This window comes from Ruditapes philippinarum, unplaced genomic scaffold (genome assembly GCF_026571515.1).
Source record: "Ruditapes philippinarum isolate M1 unplaced genomic scaffold, ASM2657151v2 ctg6396_1_1_1_1, whole genome shotgun sequence".
NCBI lineage: Eukaryota > Metazoa > Mollusca > Bivalvia > Venerida > Veneridae > Ruditapes > Ruditapes philippinarum.
This window is the reverse complement of record NW_026859113.1, coordinates 43470-65443: the sequence shown is the minus strand read 5'-3', so window position 1 is coordinate 65443 and position 21974 is coordinate 43470. Positions and strand designations below refer to the sequence as shown.

Genomic DNA, 21974 nt, shown 5'->3' with positions numbered 1-21974 from the left:
CATTGATCCTGATCAGACTGCGCGGATGGGCAGGTTGGTCTGGATCCATGCTGGTCGCAAACCCATTATGTTGGTTTTGTCATGACGCGGCTCAATTAATAGTTTAATAACACAATATGAAGAATGGGCAATTTGACCATGGCTTTTACTCTTTGTAATTTCAATAATAATAACTGAACAAAAAAACAACACTGGTATATTATTTCACTAACTGTTAGAGTTAAGAGTTTTTGTCTTATGCCCCGGTCACATATTCAGGCATAATGCCACAGAAGAGCTACGGTCTAATCATTCACGGATTACTACAGAAATGTGAAATTCCGTAGTCCGCTACGGTTCCAGTACGGACACACAACGGTATGAGCACAGAGTCCGACTGATTTACCACCAAAAGCCCCCGGAGAGACACGGATTGTTACGGACCGACAAGGTTTGATACAGAGCGTCACGAATCAGGACAGACGCACTACGGATACACTACGGTCTGCTACGGTATAAGCACGGGTTAGTACGAATAAGTACGGTCTGATACGGAGAAGAACAAATTGATACGGAGAAGAACGAATTGCCACGGATCTATACGGACCTTATACATCTGTCCACAACCTCTTGCTTGCTCATTTTCAAAATGCCTCACAAGAAAAGAACACCTAGAAAAACGAATTGCAGAGTTCAATGATATTGGCGAAGAGGATTCGGCCTAATCGCGTCCGACCCACGAGACACATCAGGTCTAATTAAAGTGAATTTCTTGAAGAATGCTGGATCCTCAACAAGTTCGTCCATGAGAGCTTCATACTAAACATGAAGCAGTCTTTGTAAAAGCCCATCTCTATATAGCCCACCAACTCGTCTGTCTTCTCTTACCTGATTAGATATGGACTAGTAATCATTAATGAAAAATGTTGATCAATACTGCTTCTCTTTCAATTATAAGAGTTGCTGTTTATTTTACAATTACATTAATAATCGTGAATGTTTATGTTTTAAAAATATGTAAAAAGCTTGTTAATCAATCTTATTATCACTCAAGGGCCAGCGTCCGAGGCTTACGAGCACTTCGTTTACTCCAATTTCACGATCCAATGTTTTTAAAATATGTAACATTGAATGTTATTCTATTACTTATGAATTGTAGTATGGTATTAATATAAATTTACTTCTATGCATGTCATCAAGCAGCTCCACCACTGACTCCGCATTCTGAGCCATTTCAATATAAAGTTGCAGCCAGTAAATTGCAATTATCATTTATTGAATGTTCCCGCAAATATGTCTGTTTTTAACAAGTAGTATTTATACCCTTGAAAAAGTACATGATACTTAATTCATCCGTACTGAACAGTGGTGGACCGTACCATTCCGTACCGTTTCGTGTTGCAACGCAATAAACCGTATAAGACCGTGCTAATCCTTGCCTCCCCGCAGCACAACGTATTACGATCGTGGCTTTCCGTGACAATGCCGTATTTATCTGTATTAAAACCGTAGCTTATACGTAGGGTAACCGTACAAATACGTAGTTCTCCGTACCAAACCGTGGAAATCCTAGACAAGTTGATTGACTACAGACTAGTATGGTTTTCGTACGGACCTGAGTACGTATCAGTACGGTTTAATACGGACTAGCAGGGACACGCTACGGTTGATTTTTCCGTAGCAAATTTGTGTGCATGTTCAAAAATTGTCAAGGATCGCTACGCATATACAAGGACTACTACGATTGATTACGGTTACAAGACGGAGAGCTACTGACCAGTATGGGTAGCTACGGACGATGCCGGAATTAATCCGTGGCTCTTCCGTGGGCGTATTCCTTGAATATGTGACCTGTGTATTAGCACTTTGGCAACATGACCCAACCCCCAGAATTGGAAATTTTTACAATGTTTTAGACAAATTGGGTAAAAATCAGAACATATTGAATACATCAAATAACTATTATATTATAAGACAAAGAAATGAAATATTTGGTGCATCATTATGAATGATTAATTGAGATATCGGGGGAAAAAAGTTTATTATAGTTTGATATGATGATTTGATTGGACATTTACTATTACAAATGATAATTTAAATTTTATCATCATTAAAAGTGCAATATTCATTTATTTTTATCTAAATCTATGTACCTTATAAGTGTTTTTTTATTTCTGCGTTTTCTGCTGTCAGTTTCAACACTACAGAAAAAAAATTAAGAATATTTCTCTAACTTGCTACGATATTTGTCCTACATTATCATTTATGACCCGTTTCGTTTAAGTTATAACGACTAACACTGATTATGCTACTGGGGTATATTTTTCACACGCCATTCCTTTCTATTGTTGTGCATTATATTTGTTTGCAAGCTTACAGTATAACTGTTTGTAATTATTATACAGTTTTGCGGTGACGACGATAAACAAATGCGAATGTGTACATGCAAATAAAATAGGTAGAGTAATGTGACTTAGACTTTGATAAGACGAGTCGCAGAATTTAAATCACGTTTGTCCAAAGAATGTACTGCAGAAATAAAGTCCGCAGAAATAAAAACATGTCAAAATTTGAAAAAAACGCAGACTTTGGAGCCCGCAGAAAAAAAAACTTATACATTATTTTTAAGAATATGCAGTTATGATGGACACTTAAACATTGATGACCTGAATGCTGTCATCAATGAGTTTGATAATGACAGTAAGGAGATAAAATTACACTGAATCAAACTGAAGGCACTCAGTTAATAAACTTGTTAACTAATAAAAAGTCTAATTTCAATTAGTTGTTTTATGTATTTTAAAGGATTGAAAAAATCATGTTTTTTAGTCTTTTTATTGAATGTTAATAAAACTGAAAATTCCCTTTTTTGGGGGGTATAGATTGATACCGAAAATAAGCTTTTTTTGCGAAAATAAGATCGCGGCTACTAAAATAAGATTTATTTTTGAAATAGTGCAATAATCTGTTAAAATAATAATGTTAGTTATACATTTATGCATTCTTTGAATGACTTTACAGCAAATTAAAATTTCAGAAAAAAAACAAGAATGTGTTTGTTAAACACAAATGCAACACTCAGATTCTTGTCAGTAACAATATTTAAAATAAAGGCTGTATGGGCAAAAGTGTAAAAAAAACCTATTTTTAGCACTGGTGACCTTGACCCAACTGACCCCTAACTCCATCCAAAGGAAGAATATCATGCAACTTATTTTCCCACCAAATATGAAATAAATCTGTCAATATATAAAAGGTTGTATGGGCAAAAGTGTAAAAATCTATTTTTAGCACTGTTGACCTTGACCCAACTGACCCCTAACTCCATCCAAAGCCAGTTATGATACAAATATGTCAATAAACAAAGGCTGTATGAGCAAAAGTGTAAAAATCTATTTTTAGCACTGGTGACCTTGACCCAACTGACCCCTACCTCCATCCAAATGAGAATACCTCAATTTTATGTTCCTGCAAAATATACAAGACATTTGTCTGTCGATAGAATAAGGTTAATCAGGGTCTTTCAAATAGAATGGTCTGGAGACGGACCAATTTTACAAAAAAATGCTGTCTCGGTTGAGTCACGTAATTGGGTTATCGACCGACCGTTGATCTGGCATAGCACATCACCATTCAAAAATCAAATTATAAGATAATGTTTTGTAAAATCAATAAAAAATTACTAAAAACTAACTCATACTACATTATATTATCAGATTTTACTTTAAAAGTAACAATTTTATAGATTTGCACTGAAATTAGGATTTTTTCATTCCCGGTGTCAAGGTAAAAATCTACTGCTCATATTTGAAAATAGGTCAGAGTTTCATGAGATTTTTTAAAATTTATGCATTGTTCAATGACAAAATAGAAATTGATTTTTACTGAGAAAAGATGTTATTTAATTGTATCATGTAAAAATATTATAATATTTCACGATGTTATTTGCAAATATTTGATGTTTTATTTGGTTCATTTTCAAAATGGCGCTGTTTATCGGCAAGTATTCTGAACAAGCAATCTATGCTTTTAACAAATATGGCTTTAAAAAACATTATTACCTGAAATATTTATCCTTTTTTTCAAAAGTTTAAAGATTTTTAAACAACATCATGACTGTAGTTAAAACTAGAACTGCCACTATCATGGCGTGAATACCCCCGCATACCACTTTGTCAGAATCAACAGTGGCCATTTAGAGCTCAAGGACAACCTCCCTGCCAAATCTGAGGTTACTAAGCCAGTGCATTGCTAAGTTATGTATTCTACATGCTTCAAATGTGAAAATGTCAAAATCAATACATTGCGGACAGGACATTCTTTAGCAATTGAGAAGAAAAGCTTTTTTTTTGTCAAGGTCCCTGTGACCTTGACCTTTGACCCAGTGACCTCAAAATCAATAGGGGTCACCTTATAGTCATGATCAACATCCATGCCAAATATGAAGACTGTGGGTCAAAGGAATCTTAAGTTAATAAGTGGCAAACTTTTTGAAGTCAAAGTCCCTATGACCTTGACCTTTGATCCAGTGACCTCAAAATCAAAAGGGGTCATCTACTAATCATGATCAACATCCATGCCAAATATGAAGACTGTGGGTCAAAGGAATCTAAAGTTATTGGGCAGATAAACTTTTTGAAGTCAAAGTCCCTGTGACCTTGACCTTTGACCTGGTGACCTCAAAATCAATAGGGGTCATCTACTAATCATGACTAACCTCCATTCCAAATATGAAGACTGTGGGTCAAAGGAATCTTAAGTTATTGGGCGGACAAGCTTTTTGAAGTCAAGGCCCCTGTGACCTTGACCTTTGACCTGGTGACCCCAAAAACAATAGGGGTCATCTACTAATCATGACTAGTCTCCATGCCAAATATGAAGACTGTGGGTCAAAGGAATCTTAAGTTATTGGGCGGACAAGCTTTTTGAAGTCAAGGCCCCTGTGATCTTGACCTTTGACCTGGTGACCTCAAAGTCAATAGGGGTCATCTACTAATCATGACTAACCTCAATGCCAAATATGAAGACTATGGGTCAAAGGAATCTTAAGTTATTGGGCGGACAAGCTTTTTGAAGTCAAGGCCCCTGTGACCTTGACCTTTGACCTTGTGACCTCAAAATCAATAGGGGTCATCTACTTATTATGACTAGCCTCCATGCCAAATATGAAGACTGTGGGTCAAAGGAATCTTAAGTTATTGGGCAGACAACCTTTTTGAAGTCAAAGCCCCTGTGACCTTGACCTTTGACCTGGTGACCTCAAAATCAATAGGGGTCATCTACTAATCATGATTAATCTCCATGCCAAATATGAAGACTGTGGGTCAAAGGAATCTTAAGTTATTGGGCGGACAAGCTTTTTGAAGTCAAGGCCCCTGTGACCTTGACCTTTGACCTGGTGACCTCAAAATCAATAGGGGTCATCTACTAATCATGACTAACCTCCATGCCAAATATGACGACTGTAGGTCAAAGGAATCTTAAGTTATTGGGCGGACAAGCTTTTTGAAGTCAAGGCCCCTGTGACCTTGACCTTTGACCTGGTGACCTCAAAATCAATAGGGGTCATCTACTAATCATGACTAACCTCCATGCCAAATATGAAGACTGTAGGTCAAAGGAATCTTAAGTTATTGGGCGGACAAGAAAAAACCGACGGCCGGACGGACGGACAGCCGGACGAACGGACAAGCTGATTCCAGTATACCCCCCTTACAACTTTGTTGTGCGGGGGTATTGCGGGGGTATAATTATCATTTCTGCTCTTTGTATTTAATATTTACCCTTTTATAGAACACTTACATAACTTGCATACAGCAAACTATAGTGAGTTCTGCCGAGACATGTTTCATTGTAGCGAGAAGGGTTTACATAGCGTGTTTCCAGACCATTCTATTTGAAAGACCCTGGGTTAATACACCTGTAAAAGTGTAAAAAATCTATTTTTGACATTGGTGACCCAAATGACCCCTTACTAAAGGAAAAGGACCTTGCATCAGTACTAAGGGTGTAGTACTTAAGTACCAGTACCAGTACTTGGCAAATTATGCAGTACCAATACCAGTACCAGTACTAGATTTTATCTCGGTACTGCAGTACCAGTACTTTTTTGGTGAAGTAATTAAGTATCAGTACCATTACTTTTATATACTCATCAAATAGGGGTGTGGATCGTCGGATAAGTGACGATCCGATCCGAACCACGATTCAGCACTTACGATTCACAAATCGAACCACAAATCTTTTGTTATCAAGACACCCATAAAAACATGAACATTAGTTATAAAAACATGTTTATTTTAAAAAAAAAACCAAAAAAAACCCCAACAATACTAAACATTAAACACATAAACTATAGGTTTATGTTTTTATTCTTTGGAGGAGCATTTTTGTTTTGTTTTTTTAAACCAATTACTTCCTAGCTCAGCATCATGGTACGTGGTCTTTAACCGGCAAATTTTATTTAGTTAAACTTCATATTATCATATAATTTAAACTCAAATAGTATTTTTCTCGATTTTAAGAGTGTGAGAAACAGTGAATGTATATAAAAATATTAAATCGCGATCCACGATCTCTGGGCTTACGAATATTCAAACTCGATTTTTCACTTTGATTAGTGATTATCCGAGTACTCGGATACTCGCCCCAGCCCTATCATCAAAGTTTGAATAGATACACAGTGTCAACGAATAACTGCAAATATTATTCAGCAAAGAAATAAAATCATAATTTTACTTTAAAGTTAACATAACATTTTTACAACTTTATAGTTTTAACATACTTTTTACAAACAATATTTACAACATATATTCATGTCCTATCTTATTGTTTAGTAACCAGTCAACTGTAATACAATGCAATCATCTTTCATTTAAAACACAGTCAACTGTAATACAATGCAATCATCTTTCATTTAAAACACAACAGTCTTTTGTTGCCTTTCACACCTTCACACCTCTGTTGAATTTAAAACAAAGAAAATAACAACTTTTTATGGTGCTAACAAAATCACTTGAAATAGGATTATTTAGAATAGAACCAATCATTTAGTCATTATTTTGCTCTTTTACTACTAAATACAAAGTAATAAAATATTTTAATAAGAATATTTTAGGGTAAAGAGTTATCGAGTCTGTTTTTCTCAATTCAATTTTTACTTAGTCTTTGGTGCTTTTTTATGATGAATACTATGTTAACGAATCCCGGACAATCCCCCTCCTGGACGATTCCCGTTCCATATTATTTTCACAACTCGGACATTTCCCCTCCCGTTATTTTAATAGAGCGGACTTTTCCCCTCCCGTTAATTTAGCAGAGCGGACAATTCCCCTCCCATTTTTTAGCAGAGCGGACAATTCCCCTCCCGTTTTTCACATTCCGTATACAAAAAACTATAACCATTCTTATTAAAGATGACAGTTTTTACTCTTAACAATAAGGCCCCCACGATTACACGTTTAAACGGATTCGTTTCGATTTTCATTCATAAACGTTTACGATATTGTTTACCGTTTAATCGAAATGACCATATTGTCTTACAAAATTTCTTAATCATTGCCTGTAATCATGGATTTTATCAATTCTAGTGGTTTATTCCAAAGTAAACAAACGGAAAATGGGTGTTTACAACCCTCCACACAGCATTACCGTGCAAAATTGCTCGTGACATAATACATTTTTGGTAAAAAATGGGGTTACAATGCAAAAAATGTGTGCTGACTCAATCGTGATGAGCCTTGCACATTCTTTATTTGTACATGTATCAAAAATAGAAAGAAAGACATCATTTGGCGACTCAAATACATGGTGTGTATAATACATAGAGGTACCACCGTTTAAACGGTATCGTTTCGGTTCTTAGCAGTCGTGTAAACGTTTACAAAAAATTGTAAACGTGGGAGCCTTACTTAACAATAAACTGTTAAAGATCGGAACTTTTAACAATCATTATTTCACAAAAGTGACATTATACCGCCTTTAATCATTGCCGCCGCTGCTTAAGATAAACAAACTGTCAATAAAAAATCTTTAAGCATTGCCGCCCTTAGTTAAATGTGTCCTTGATTGCAAAACCAATTAAAAATGAAGGAGAATATTCCTACAAATGTGTTCAATCATATATAAAATCAAAATGATCACTGATATTTTGTGTAAGGACTTCATGTACTGATTCAATATGGTGAATATGATTTTCTAAGATGACAGTTCAATTTACTATAACATGTGCATAATATATAATATTCTTTGCAAGAATCTACAGCTTAATTGTTTTTTTTGTTCTTATCAATTGTTCTTTTATTGTTTTGCCGCTGCAAAAATGTATATACCTTTCAAATAAACAATATTATGTAATATATATATTCAATAGCCACGGGAGGGAAATTGTCCGCTCTGACAACAGCGGGAGGGGAATTGTCCGGGTTGTTAAAAGAACGGAAGGGGAATTGTTCGGGTTGTTAAAAGAACGGAAGGGGAATTGTCCGGGTTGATAAAAGAACGGGAGGGGAATTGTCCGCCGTAAAAAAATAACGGGAGGGGAAATGTCCGGGTTGTGAAAAAACATTCAAATTTACTGGGAGGGGAATCGTCCGGGAGGGGAATTGTCCGGATACCTATTTGATATATTACTTTTTCACAAAAATAAAATAATGTAATTTACAGCTTTATTTTATGAGAAAAATTTATCCTATTTTTATCAAAACCAAAAGTACTGCCTAGTAATGCAGTTGCAGTACTACTTTTTAAGACAGTAATGCAGTACCAGTACCAGTAGTAGCAAAATTGTGTAAAAGTAATTCAGTATCAGTACCAGTACTTGCAAAATCGCTGCAGTAAGTACTGCAGTACCAGTACCAGTAATGCAGCCCTGCCCTTGGTATGACTATTATAAACATCATTACATGAAAGACATTAACTTAAAAATAAAGGCTGTATGAGCAGAAATGTTTAGATTTATATTTTTACACAAGTGACCTTGATCTTGACCAAGAGATGCCTAACGCCACAAAAAATTAGAGGACTGTTTAAGGTATCCACCTACCAAATATGAAAGATATTATTAAATAAATTAAGTAATTAGGTGAAATTTTTTGATAAATCCAACTTGGCAAATAGGTTAACCAAACAAGGCCCTATTTTCAAAGTGATAAAAAGGGAAATTACTGGGAAAATGGATGGCACATTTATATAACTTAGCAATATCAAGTACATTGTATTGATAAGTAAGTGTGAAAATTATTAAGCCATCAGTTCAGATAGAACATATTATTAAGATATTTCCAACTTGCCGGTTTAGGTTAACCATTATTCATTTTCTAAGTGCTGAAAAGGGCCATAACTTGGTGCAAATGGAAGCCATAGTTATGTAACTTGCCCAGATCATATACTTTGTATAGATTAGTAAGTGTGTAAATTATGAAGCCATTGGTACAGGTAGAACTTAAGAAAAATCCAACTTGCTGTTCTAGGTTAACCTGGTACGGACAGACAGACGGACGGACGGTTTAATTACTATATGCCCAGGGGCATAAAAAAAATTAAAAACTGAAGTTTGAGCCGAAAATAGCTCAAATTGCCATGTAAAGCCAAAATATTATCGGGCCTACAAAAATAAGATTTATCTTTTATATAATGTATTAAAAATGTATTTTTGTTGTTATAAAAATTAAATGATTTGTATTAATGAAATTATAAAGGATGAAATGTTTTGCAATGAAATATCAAATGTTTGTGCGGCAAATACTTGTGAATATCCCAAATAGTATAGAATGGCGTCTACGAAAATAAGATTTTCATGGTTCATAACTTTTATCAAATTCATAAAATTATTTTGGTATACTGGCATGCGAGCAGTAAGGCTCCCACGGTTAAACGTTTAAACGGATTCGTTTCGATTTTCATTCCGAAACATTTACGATTTCTTTTACCGTTTAATCGAAATGACCATATTGTCTTACGGAATATCTTAATCATTGCCTGTAATCACGGCTTTTATCAATTCCAATTGGTTTATTCCAAAGTAAAAATGGAAAATGGGTGTTTACAACCCTCCGAACAGCATCACCGTGCAATAATCGCTTGTGGCATAATACATTTTTGGTAAAGTTGATTTTCCTTTGATCTTTCAAAAGAGCGAAATTGGGACACAATGCAGAAAATGTGTGTCGACACAATCGTGATGAGCCCTGGACATTATTTATTTGTATAATTTTTATGTATTAAAAATAGAAAGTATGTCATTTGCCGACTCGAATACATGGTGTAGTATAGTACATAGAAGTACCACCGTTTAAACGGTATCGTTTTGGTTCTTAGCAATCGTGTAAACGTTTACAGAAAATTGTAAACGTGGGAGCCTTAGCGAGCAGTTCCCGTACAAAAATCATAGTTACTTAAACATTATTTTTTATTACGCTCACTCACCAAAGTTTGAATTTTACACATCAATATTCGGCTCGTCACACAAATCATGGAAATTTCATCATGTTCTAAACATAGAATAACCCATACTTATGAGGCCTCATATGGGGTACCGAAATTATTGATTATTTTGTATGAAGAGAAGTAGTTCCCGTACATAAAATCTAACCCATTATAATCATACAATTTTATTATATCGGACCTATTTTTCATTTACAATTGTTGAACAGACCATTATCTAAGAGGAAATAGAGCGTAGACTAAACGCGGGTATCTATTACCCGGTACCGTTATCCCAATGCATTCACATGCAATAGCATGCTTGTATGCATGATATTTTACGCATCAAAGCCATAAAATTATTTTATATAATAATATTGGTCAAAATTCTGATAATTAAACAAGTTTTCATCACATTGCCTACTTATCTGTAGACAGGTGGTATTAGTGGAAAAACCTTTAACAAGCCTCACGTGTAAGTATTTTTGCGCATGCGCGCAAGGACGGAATCCCCCAGAGAAAACAAGGTCACGTTTTGACGACGCACAGGTGAAAGTGATTTAAAATGAGACTTTTTATACGTACTGCCAAACTGACACTTAGATTTTGTCTCGTTTATGTATCTGCTTGATTTGAATTGAATTTTTGAAGAATGCAAGTAAAAATCAAGCGTTTAAATGAAAAATACGGGTACTGCTTCTGTATGGGAACTGCTCGCATGCCAGTATAGTGGAACCCCATTGTATCGTGCTATTCATTGTATCGATCTATTTACAAATCTTTAGATTTTTTGCAAAATACATCACCTACTGATTGTTAACATTTACAACAGTGTCACGAAAATCTTTCGCATTTATTTTTGTGCCGTAAAAATGATCATAAACATGTTTCCACTACCGTAAGACGTTGTAGATAATAAATACTAAAAATAGTCTTATAAATAATGTGTTCTTATTAAAAGTACATTTACTGTCTGTTAAAAGTTCCTAAATGTGTGCTGACATTTTAAAACAGACATCTATGTTTCCAATTGACTGAAATAGCTAACATAAAGATGGTTAAGGCTTCCCAAACTTTGGCTAACTGAGCGATTCTCACAATGCATCGATATAATGGCGTGACCTAATTCTTCAACCTGTTTGACATGTCTGTAAATATTCGTATATTCCAAAGCTAAAAAGTATTTATCAGTGAATCCGGGTCAGCTCGGCCCTAAAACATACTCGGCCCCCGAGTCAGCTCGGCCCTATTCCAACTCGGCAAGGGTCAACTCGGCCCACTTTAAAAAAATAGGTAAAGGACATCAAAGGACTCCTATTGTCACAGGCTATTATTATCAATCTACATTATATTCTTACAACTTTTATTTCCTTTCAGATGTTATTTTCGTAGAGTACTGCATAGATTTCATTTTCGTACATATTTGTTCTATATACAGTAGATTTTATACTTGTAAAAAAAACTTCCGATCACCAAACGCTTAAAAATTATTATCTTTCCATACAAAGAGCACCTCTCCTGGGTACGAAATTGCTGAAGGACGATCTGACAAAATGAATTTCCGGAACAGAATTATCACACAAATTTTGAGGTCCATATCAATTATTAATAAATAAAAAAATACTTTCAATAGAAATACAAAAACAATCACATGCAGTGCTTAGCTGGTAAAAATTTCACACGAGATTTCCCGCTGTCAATTTTGTTGTCAATCACGCTGATGCTTGTTATTACTGATCAAGCTTCTGCACGGTGATATTACACTAATTTAGGAATCGGTTGAAAACCGCTAAAAATTGTGAGAGTTAATCGATATCATTTTAGGCACAACTTTAGGACACGTAATATTGAAAGTAAGTCTCTTGGTATAATCACGGATTTATATTACAATATTTAATATTTTTGTAATTAAAATCCGTGGTATAATCCACAATATGAGATAAACTCTAAGAGCTTTTATAACCGACTGTATATATAACATAAAATACAATACAAGTACTTACAATAAAAAATCTGGAAACAAAGTGATCCCTCGGAAGCATTAATCACAACAAAATGACAAGAGAATTGCAGACTCCGTTTAAAGACAAATTTAAATGAATAAGAAATGATAGTCTTTTTGGAAATACGAACTTGGTAACATCAACCACAACCTGGATCCTCCTCCTAAAAAGTGTATTGAAAAGAAAAGTATTTAAAATTGTCTCTTTCCAGTTTAAGGAGAAAGTAAACAGTATAGCAAAATTGTATAAATCATTGCAAATCACATATATAGAATGTACTCCTATCTTCCTTATTCAGCAAGATAAAAGTCGTTATAATTATTGCTCAAGCCTAAGAGGACTAGGGGCAGTGGCGGAGTAATCAACACAGTGGTGCAACATACATTAGTATGTATATGATATATCTACTGTGAAATTGTGAATATATGTAAAAAAAAACGAGAATAAAGATCAACAAGGCAAAGGAAACGTTCACAGGAGGCAGCCCCCGATACATGTACACCCAAGCCACCACAGCAGGGCACCCAGAAGGCACCAAACCAAAACCGGAGTGGACATAAGCACGCCCGGCAAACTGTCGCTCCACTTCAAAATTGTGGTGTACGGTAAAACGAGCGAACGGCATTTCCGAGATAGAGCGGAAGGCCGATTTAAACGCTTAATTGTAAGTGTTGTTTATGTTTTTGTCTTGTTATTCATTTAAGTTGTATTTTTTCGAAAAACGGAAAATGTAGTTCCGTGTAGAATTGATTTAGGCTTCCAATGATCTAAGCTGTTACAAAAAGAAAATTATATTAAGCCCGGGAGAACTTTTCTCCCTGACGATGCGAACGACGATTTGTAGAATATTGAACTTCCCAACCATTGAAACGCCATACCTTTCGAATTTCTTGAAAAGGTGTCTTACGTAATAAGAACTTGTCCTTCGTGCAACATAAATTACTCCTGAAAGATTTTTTTAAAAATATGTAAATCGATATTTTTCGAAAGAAGTGGAGCCAAAGGGCAAAAGAATGAGCGAAAGTCTCGATGTTGAGCGCAAGGCGATATTAATTTGGCGTATTAGGAGGAGCGTAGTCTATGATTTTTAATATATAAAAGCTACAGAAGTTAAAATAGACATGATCAAGTGTTGAGACCGAGAACAAATGTTTCCGAGCAGGTACATGTAACGCGATTGTTCCCGCCAAAATGTTATGTTTTTCGAAAAGTTAGATATTCATGGTGCAGAACAGAAACAAAATTATGCAATGCATAGAACACATTAAATTAAATGGATCACTACTGCCGAGTTCAGTTCACAATGACTTTAGTTTAGTTTGTAACATCATAAACTGTTTTTTTTTCATGAGCTCAAACAAATCAAGGAGATTTATACTTAAGCTAAAATATTATTTCTATAATAATATAACTTAGAGATAATTCCTTATGTTGAATATTGAAAGAGAATATTAATACGTTGATTTTAAAAAAATCAATATACTGTGATAATTTAGTATTCAACTGTGTAATGATTGCATATGTTTTAAAGATATAAATAATTAAAATATTATCCATAAAATAAATAAATTTGATAACTTTATTCATGATTTCAATATTAAAAAATTAATGTATAAGGGAAATACTTTTATTGAAGAGAAAAAATCTCAAGTCATGCTGTGTATTGAGGGACTGTTTTCATTTTACCACTCTCCTGCTGATAAGAGGGCCTCAGGGTAAATAACAAAGAACAGTCAATTTTGCAGATTATAAGTATGCATTGAAATTCTCTTGTTTTCTCAAAATGCATGTAAGACATAAGCCTGGGATTCATCAGGCGTTGGCACTCAGGTTAGTTAGTCATATAGATAAACGACCATAATTTTTGTATGATCAAATATACAAAATCAAAGCACAGAAGGCGCTGAATTTGTTTGGGTCTCAGAATGTAAGAAAGGTACAGGTTGTGAGATTATATGTATAGTGCCACCAATGCTTTCCAGCGTTTTAATTGTAGTAAATTGGCTATAAGACTAATTGCAACACTGATATTCAATTCAATGTTTATTTGACTTAAACAATTTGAAAAAAATGAGTTGCTTTACTGGGATTTGAACTCCAGACCTCTCGCTTCCTAAGCGAACGCGAAAACCCTTCAGCCACGGTGAATTTATATGTGAACGGCCTGAAGAAAACCATATTATTCTAAATTAGGGCTTGTAACGACTTTAACTGTTTTTAACACAGATGTAAATAATCCTGGAGCTTACTATAAGGATGTATATTTATAAAGAATCAAAGGGCTGCAAGTTCTGTGGTATTTTCTGATCTTTGCAATCTAAATCGTACTGTATATCTGTATGTATTTTCCTGTATAAGTTTATTTTTATGTATTATAATTCATTTTGCAAGGCACTAGAGTTTGATACATACGGAATTCTGCATAACTAGAGTTGCATCAAAACATCATTTATGTTCATTTTTTACGACAGCTACACTTTATCCTTGCATATCATGGCTACTTCCTTAACAAAGACACTTAAAAAAGAATTTTAAAAAAAAGTTTCCTCGACTGTGATTTGAAGTCCAGACCCCTCGCACACTAAGCGAGCGCGTTACCCCTGCACCACGGAGAAGTTATACAATCAATGTCTGAATAACATCAAGTCATTCTAAATTTAGAACTTCCATTGCATTTCGGGTTTGTAATCCTTATTAATTTCGAGGTATTTTGTTCAGGATAAACCTGTTGTTTAGAATTGAAGTAAATAATTTAGCGAAAATCTTCTCGTCCAAACAGTCCGACATGTAGAATCTATATATTCCACTACTCGGTTTGTGTAGTATTCGGTAATCGACATCGCTAAAAATAGTATTTTCATTGATAAAATCATATTCATCCGCGTAAATTGTGATTGTGCATTTATTGACAATTCTATAAGCCAACGCTATTTTTAAACTTTGAATACGTTGTAATTTGTTGGATACTTGTAACAAAATAAAAATATTTCTTTCTTTTTAATCGCTAGTTTTAAAGTGTTTTGAGAACTACTTGTTGTTAGGTTTGTCGTAATTGAATGTCCGCTTTGTATTTACTTATTTTCGATCAGAAAATACAATTAAACAATATTAGAAATCTTCGACCATTCGGGAATTATTTTGCTTGAAAATTAATGTGCCTGTCTTTGACCAAGTTTACGCAGTGATCTCATCTGAATTTTTCGGCGTTAGTGTACATATAAAGGGAAGTAACCGCTTAAAAATGTGGACTACTTTCGGCATTTGCAATTAACAGCATTAGACTTTGAAATTTCGCTACCATTATTTGTTTGGTCTGACGACCCAAACAAATAAAAATCATAATGGCAGAATGCGTATTAGATATTATTGTCTCTAAAGCGGAATTTTCTATATTTATTCATTTATCCATATTTCTTGCCATTCTGCATAATAATAAATAACTTAAGAGGCAATTCCTCATGTTCAAGATTGAAAGAGAATATTAATTCATTGATTTTAAAACAATCTATACACTGTGATATTATGTTTTTCAACCATTAAATGCTTGCATTCTTGTTAAAGATATAAATAATTAAAAAAAATCCATGAAATAAATAAAATTGATAACTTTATTCAAGATTTCTATATTGAAAATTTAATGTATAAAGGGAATGCTTTTATACAAGAGGAAAGTCTCAAGTCATGGTGTGTATTAGTATTTTTGTGAGAGCGACTGTTTTCATTACAGTGGTTTCCTGCTGATAAGAGGACCTCAGGGTAAATAATAACAAGAGGGCCATGATGGCTCGAAGATCATGACCCTTTAGTCGCTCACCTGTATATAGGCTCCCCGGAGTGGGGCCAGTTTAAACCCCGGGGCTTTTATTCGAAAAAACTTGGTAGACACCCGTTAGAAGATGTTCCATGCTAAACATCTAAGGTCTAGGTCGTTGGGTTTTTTAAAAGAAGATCTTTTAAGTTTTTACTTTACATATATATTCAAAAACAATGACACCCCTGGGGCAGGGCCAGTTTTGACCCCTGGGCTTTTATTTGAACATTCTTTGTAGACACTTAATAGAAGATGTTTCATGCTTAATATCTAAACTCTAGCTATTCGGATTTTTTTTTCGAAGAAGATTTTTAAGTTTTTGCTATACACATTTAATGAAAATCATTGTCCCCCGGGGCTGGGCCAATTTTGACCCCAGGGCTCTTATTTGAACAAACTTGGTAGACATATATTAGAACATGTTTCATGCTAAATATCTTAGCTCTAGCTCTTTTGGTTCTTTAAAAGAAGATTTTTTTAAGTTTTTACTATATGTATATAGGGAAAATCAATGACCCCCTGGGGCGGGGCCAATTTTGACCCCAAGGCTTTTATTTGAACAAACTTGGTAGACACCCATAAGAAAATGTTTCATGCTAAATATCGTAGCTCTAGCTCTTTGGGTTCTTTAAAAGAAGATTTTTTAAGTTTTACTATATGCATATACTTATACATTTGTCTACATAAAGCATCAGAGATTCCCGGGCCAGGGCCAATTGTGACCTCAGGGTTATGGTAAATGTTTATTTTGTAGAATACACATTGTTGCTACATGCAAAATATCTAAACTCTGGGCTTTGTAACAAGACAATGCGTTTTCCTGTAGAAGTCTGTTGCAGTTTCACAATATAAGACTTAAATGTTTTTCCCCATACATGACTATTGAATAAGCTACCCCGTTGTGGGCCAATATTGACCAAAGAACCATGATTAATAGTAACTACACGTAGTTTTGTAGATACTAGTTATGTATAGGTGCAGAAAATGATGCTACAAGGCCCCTATCCAAGTTATAAAACTTTCCCCGTTTTTTCCCCTTTTTTTCGATGAAATATAAAATATATGGGATCAAAATAAACCCTTTTTGGTTTTCATTTTGGATATTTTTCTGATTACAAAATAGTAAATTCCCAAATTTTTTAAAAATTTTCTATTTTTAACTGTTCAAAATGTAAAAAGGGTTAAATTTCATTAAACTTTAAGTAAATTTAAAAACGGAAAAAAAATCTTTTAAAAATTTAAACGAGTTTTCTTTTCCTTTTTTCCGGGGAAATTTTTTTTTTGGTTTTTTTCCCCAACATTAAAGACTGAGGGGTTTTTGTAGGGTCGTTTTTTTTTTAATATTTTTACGCACTTTTTTTAAGTGAAGTCAAAAAGTTAAAAAAAGGGGTTAAAATTTTATTCGGAAAAAAATCAATAAATGCCATTTGAATGCCATTAAAACGCAATACCAATCGAGACAAAACTGTTTTTAAGTTGCCTCGTAACCTTGTATAGACATTTTTTTTGCAAGCACCTGACACTAAAACTTATACTGCGAAAATAAAGAGTAGGTCTAAATGATCAACCACATACTTCTAGTATAAAAGGCACTAACTCAACCCGACTGCTATTGTGGATGTGACTACAATCTATACATATATATAAAAATTGGTTTGACTTAATGTTTCAAACAGTTAATGTTATATACTTATATACTCAATAGTAATTTTTGTAAACGGTAGGGGCATGCCAACTACACCTTCGATTTGATCAATTGCTAGGTTATCTCCTAGGTTATCTCCTTTGTATGTGTAAGCCAATTTCATTGATCAACCCGTTTAGCATTTAGGAACAGTTTAAAGTCAGGGAAGCTGGTACAAACGTGCAGTATATGCCGTTTATACTGTGGCAAACAAAAGTGTACTGTTTAAAGGAATTTTGTATGCATGTACTGTACTTGGCAAACATTGGAACTTAACTTTGCATTACATTATTTTGCAAATTGATACCATATTTGCTTCTATTTTGCTCATATAAGTATACAGAATGTCCAAGTAACCAAGTGCATACTCTTGTAACAGTAAAGCATTACAAACATATTATCGGGTCCTTAGAGATTCGGTTTAAAGAAAATTCTGGTTTGATGGTAACGATTTTCTTACCCCTTTTTGGGGGGAGCCTTTTTTAGGGGCCCAATGAAAGGGGAAATGACATGACCATTTAAAATGAACTTAGCGGTTTCTTTTTTTAACACGGGGCCCACTAAAGGGGTTTAGACTTTTCACCCGGGTTTAAATTCTCCACTGTACATGGTCATTAAAAATCTGATGTTTTCACAAACTGGACATCTTAATCATTTGTTTTTAAACAATCACTACAATAATGAAAATCCCATGTACCATCAAGTCTCCAAAAAGTACTTTCTTGATACTAATGTACCGATTTTTTTTATTCTTATGGAAATTGTTTAAAAATGTAATCAATGATTAATACAGATGTCCCACCTGTGTTAAAGGTTTTTATTGACCTTTTACACGGGTGGTTCAAACCTGGGGATAGGTTCTATCCCCAAAGTATCTAGCTGTGATATTTAACGGAAAACTGACAAATATGTACATTTTGTATTTTGTTATTATCTTTAGGAAAGAGCAAGCAAGCTCAAGTGCTTATAACCAAGTCAAAAGCTAAAGAGCTTTGTTTTAACCATAACCACCTAATTTTTTTTTCAAAATGGGTTGCCAACTAGAACAACCATTCCATTAAAATCTTTAGGCGAAATTTTTTAATACTTGGTGAATAATGGAATATAACGCAGGTCAATGACAAAGCAAAGAATGTTGGTGAATATTGGTCTTCATTGGGTGGCAAGGGGGGTTACTCGGGTTAACGGGGCAGGCTTTTGAGGTTTTTAATTTTTAATTTGTTGCAGAGCACGTTGCTATAAATTCGTTATAGAGAGAAATTTGTTTTATGAATGCTACCTCGGGAAAATTGACAGTGTAACGACAAGCACAGAAATGTATTTTCTCAAGCTTTTAATAAGTTAACATACAAGACATTCCGGCAAGTTTGGTAAGGAGCTGTTATGTATAATGAATTTGTTTCCATCTGTGTAGACATTCAAACTCTATTACCAAATTCCATGTACAACGCAAATGCCAGAGAAAATGAAATAGTCCATCCAAAAGGTACAACTGAAATGGAAAGGCATAAAATCGTAAATAAGAGCGTCTCGCATGTGGTGTAAACACTCGTATGTTAAAGTTTACAAGTTAAGGGGCAAAACTGTCTTGCTTTCAGAATTATGGCCCTTTGTTTAACAACTGTACCCAAAGTTTTATGTTAAAACAAATGTTTGAATAACTGACTACACGATGACGAAGCTTAACTAAAATTGAGGAACGACTCGGTTGGTGCAGTTAAATGTGTAATTTCAGCAAGGTGAAAACACCTAAATAGAACCAGTGCCATTCCTGAAGCATGCTAGACAGCTTCTTAAAGAATCCAAAGTCCCCGGCAGGAAATGAGCATACAGAAGACGGGTTAAGTGATTCGAAGTTAGTAACATCCCAATTGACACCTTCCTAGACAGAAACAAAAGCCTGCTATTTATACTTTTGATATGGTTAGTGGGGCATAAATATTTGTCAGTGCGACAAGTGCTCGACTCTATAGAAAATTCCACATTATTCAGTCTTGTTTTACCAAGTTCAACAAGAACCGGTTGAACCGGGTGATGCTCCCCGAGAAGGTTCTGAACACAGGAAAGTAAAAAAAAATGAAAAAAAGGGCAAAAACCCCAAATTGGCAAGGCAAAAGAAAATTAAATTTCTTAAGCCTGCATTTTCAAACCCAAATTTGAGACCTTTCCCTATTTTTAAAAAGGGTTTTTTTGTTTTTTATTTTTTTAAAATTTTTAGAGTAAGCCCCGGACAAAGTTCAAAGTTTTCAAAATGAACAAAGGGAAAATTAACCCCAAAAAAGTGGGAAAGAAAATTTGTTACATTTTCTTTGCACTGAAACCAAACTTAATGAGTTTTTATCCTACCAAACAAATTTTTCATGTTGATATTAGAGTTATGTCCTGGACAAAGTGTGAAAATAAACAAAGGGGGATAATTCAAAAGTTAGGCAAGGCAGAGTTACGTTTCTTGTGCACTGCACACCTACTCAATGAGATCTATCTACCTACAAAGTTTCATGTTGATATCTCTTGTTGTTTCAAAGTTATGTCCCGGACAAGAAAAGGAGACGGGCGGACGGACGGACAAGGCGGCGACTATATGCTCCCCCCAAATTTTTCGGGGAGCATAAAAAATGGGCCCTAATTCGGCCAAAAATCAATGTTTGAGACAGTGACCTATTATTCTCCTAAGTGTCTTGCGTTTCAACCCATGTATTGTTGAAACTTCACTTTGATTTGGAAATACCAACTTGCAAGCAAGAACTTTACAAAAAAATGTGACACATGGCTGTGTACAATAGTATTTCCTGTTCTAGGAATAGTACAGCTTAAATGAAGTAAACAGTATTTTCAGGCAAGAAATCTAAAAAAATTTACAAATAAATTAAAAATATACAAAATCTGTTTAGTTTTAAAAAGGTTTTGGGAGGGAGGGGGATCCTTTTTTTTTAAAAATTTTGGGAACCCCGGTTTTTTTAACTCGAAATTTATCTTTAAATTTTTTAATATAATTTTCAAAGGGAAAAAATTGAGGCATAAATATTATTGCGCTTTTAATTGGGGGCCCTTTCACAAAGCTTTTTGACAAGGATAGGGGATATAAAATAGATTTTCGGGGAAATTTAAATGCTAACATATCGGGAAATATTTTATCATCTTTTCCTAAATTAACATGCTTTAAACATTTGTGGGAATGGATTAAAAACACAAATGACATAATATTTTTTGTGGACTTAATTTTTGGGGGAAAGCAGGGACCTGGTTTAAAGGGCTTGAAATTACAAGTCTCAAAATTGGTGAACTTTTTGTGCAAAAACTTTCCCAAATCCCCGATGAAGTTTTTTCAATGACCTCTAAGTTTGACCTTGACCCCTATACCTGGTTTATGTACGTGACATGGCTTCTCAAAATGGTAAAAGGGTTTTCAATAATTTTTGTTTTAAAAATTTTTCCATATCTCCGAGAAAAATTGAACACCGGTTTCGCCGGCCCCCAGAATATTTTTCCAAATATGTAACCATTTTTTTGAAACATGCGTATAAAAAAGTTTGGGAAAAATGTGAATTTTTAACAGGTTGATTTTATAAATTGGGAAAACAAGTGGGGCAACCCCAAAACCCAAATTGCCTTAATGTTGTTTCCCCCTTTTAAAAAAAATCTGGGTGGTAGGGGCAAACTTAAAGGGTAACTTTTTAATTTTTTAAAAAAAGGGGCACAATTTCTTTTTCAAAAAAACTCGGATTAAAGTTACCTCGTCTGGTTTATAGGTTGGGGGCGTGATGGTTAATAAGTGTGCAGTTTAAAAGCCATATGTAAATAGACTTAAATATGTTAAATGTGGTACGCAAACTGAACACAAGGGGTTAAGCCAACGCTTGGGGGTGGGGGGTGGGGCACTAAGATAACCCTCATTAGAATAATTCGAATAAAAATTTTATGCATTAAATACATTACCCTTGATTTAGGCACGTTTTCTGAAGGGATCAGTTATGTCAGTATAAGTTAAATGAATTTCTTCGGGAGAGATGTAATTTCCGTCGTTTCCACCATCATTAACCGCTTTTGAAATCAGCTGAAATCAATTTCTTTTCCT

The 21974-nt window shown here is 34.5% G+C and overlaps 1 protein-coding gene across 4 annotated transcripts in view; it reads right to left on the bottom strand.

Annotated features, from left to right (window-relative positions):
• Positions 1-12154, bottom strand: part of LOC132755267 (uncharacterized) — a 28697-nt gene extending 16543 nt beyond the window's left edge. For 2 of the 4 annotated variants that reach the window (XM_060746108.1, XM_060746105.1), the window contains exon 1: positions 12053-12154. The gene's annotated coding sequence lies outside the window, so the exon portion shown is untranslated. Of the gene's footprint in view, positions 1-2132; positions 2191-12052 lie in introns of those variants that run through there. The other 2 variants (XM_060746106.1, XM_060746107.1) reach the window with 2 other exon arrangements.
• Between the last annotated feature and the right edge of the window lie 9820 nt (positions 12155-21974).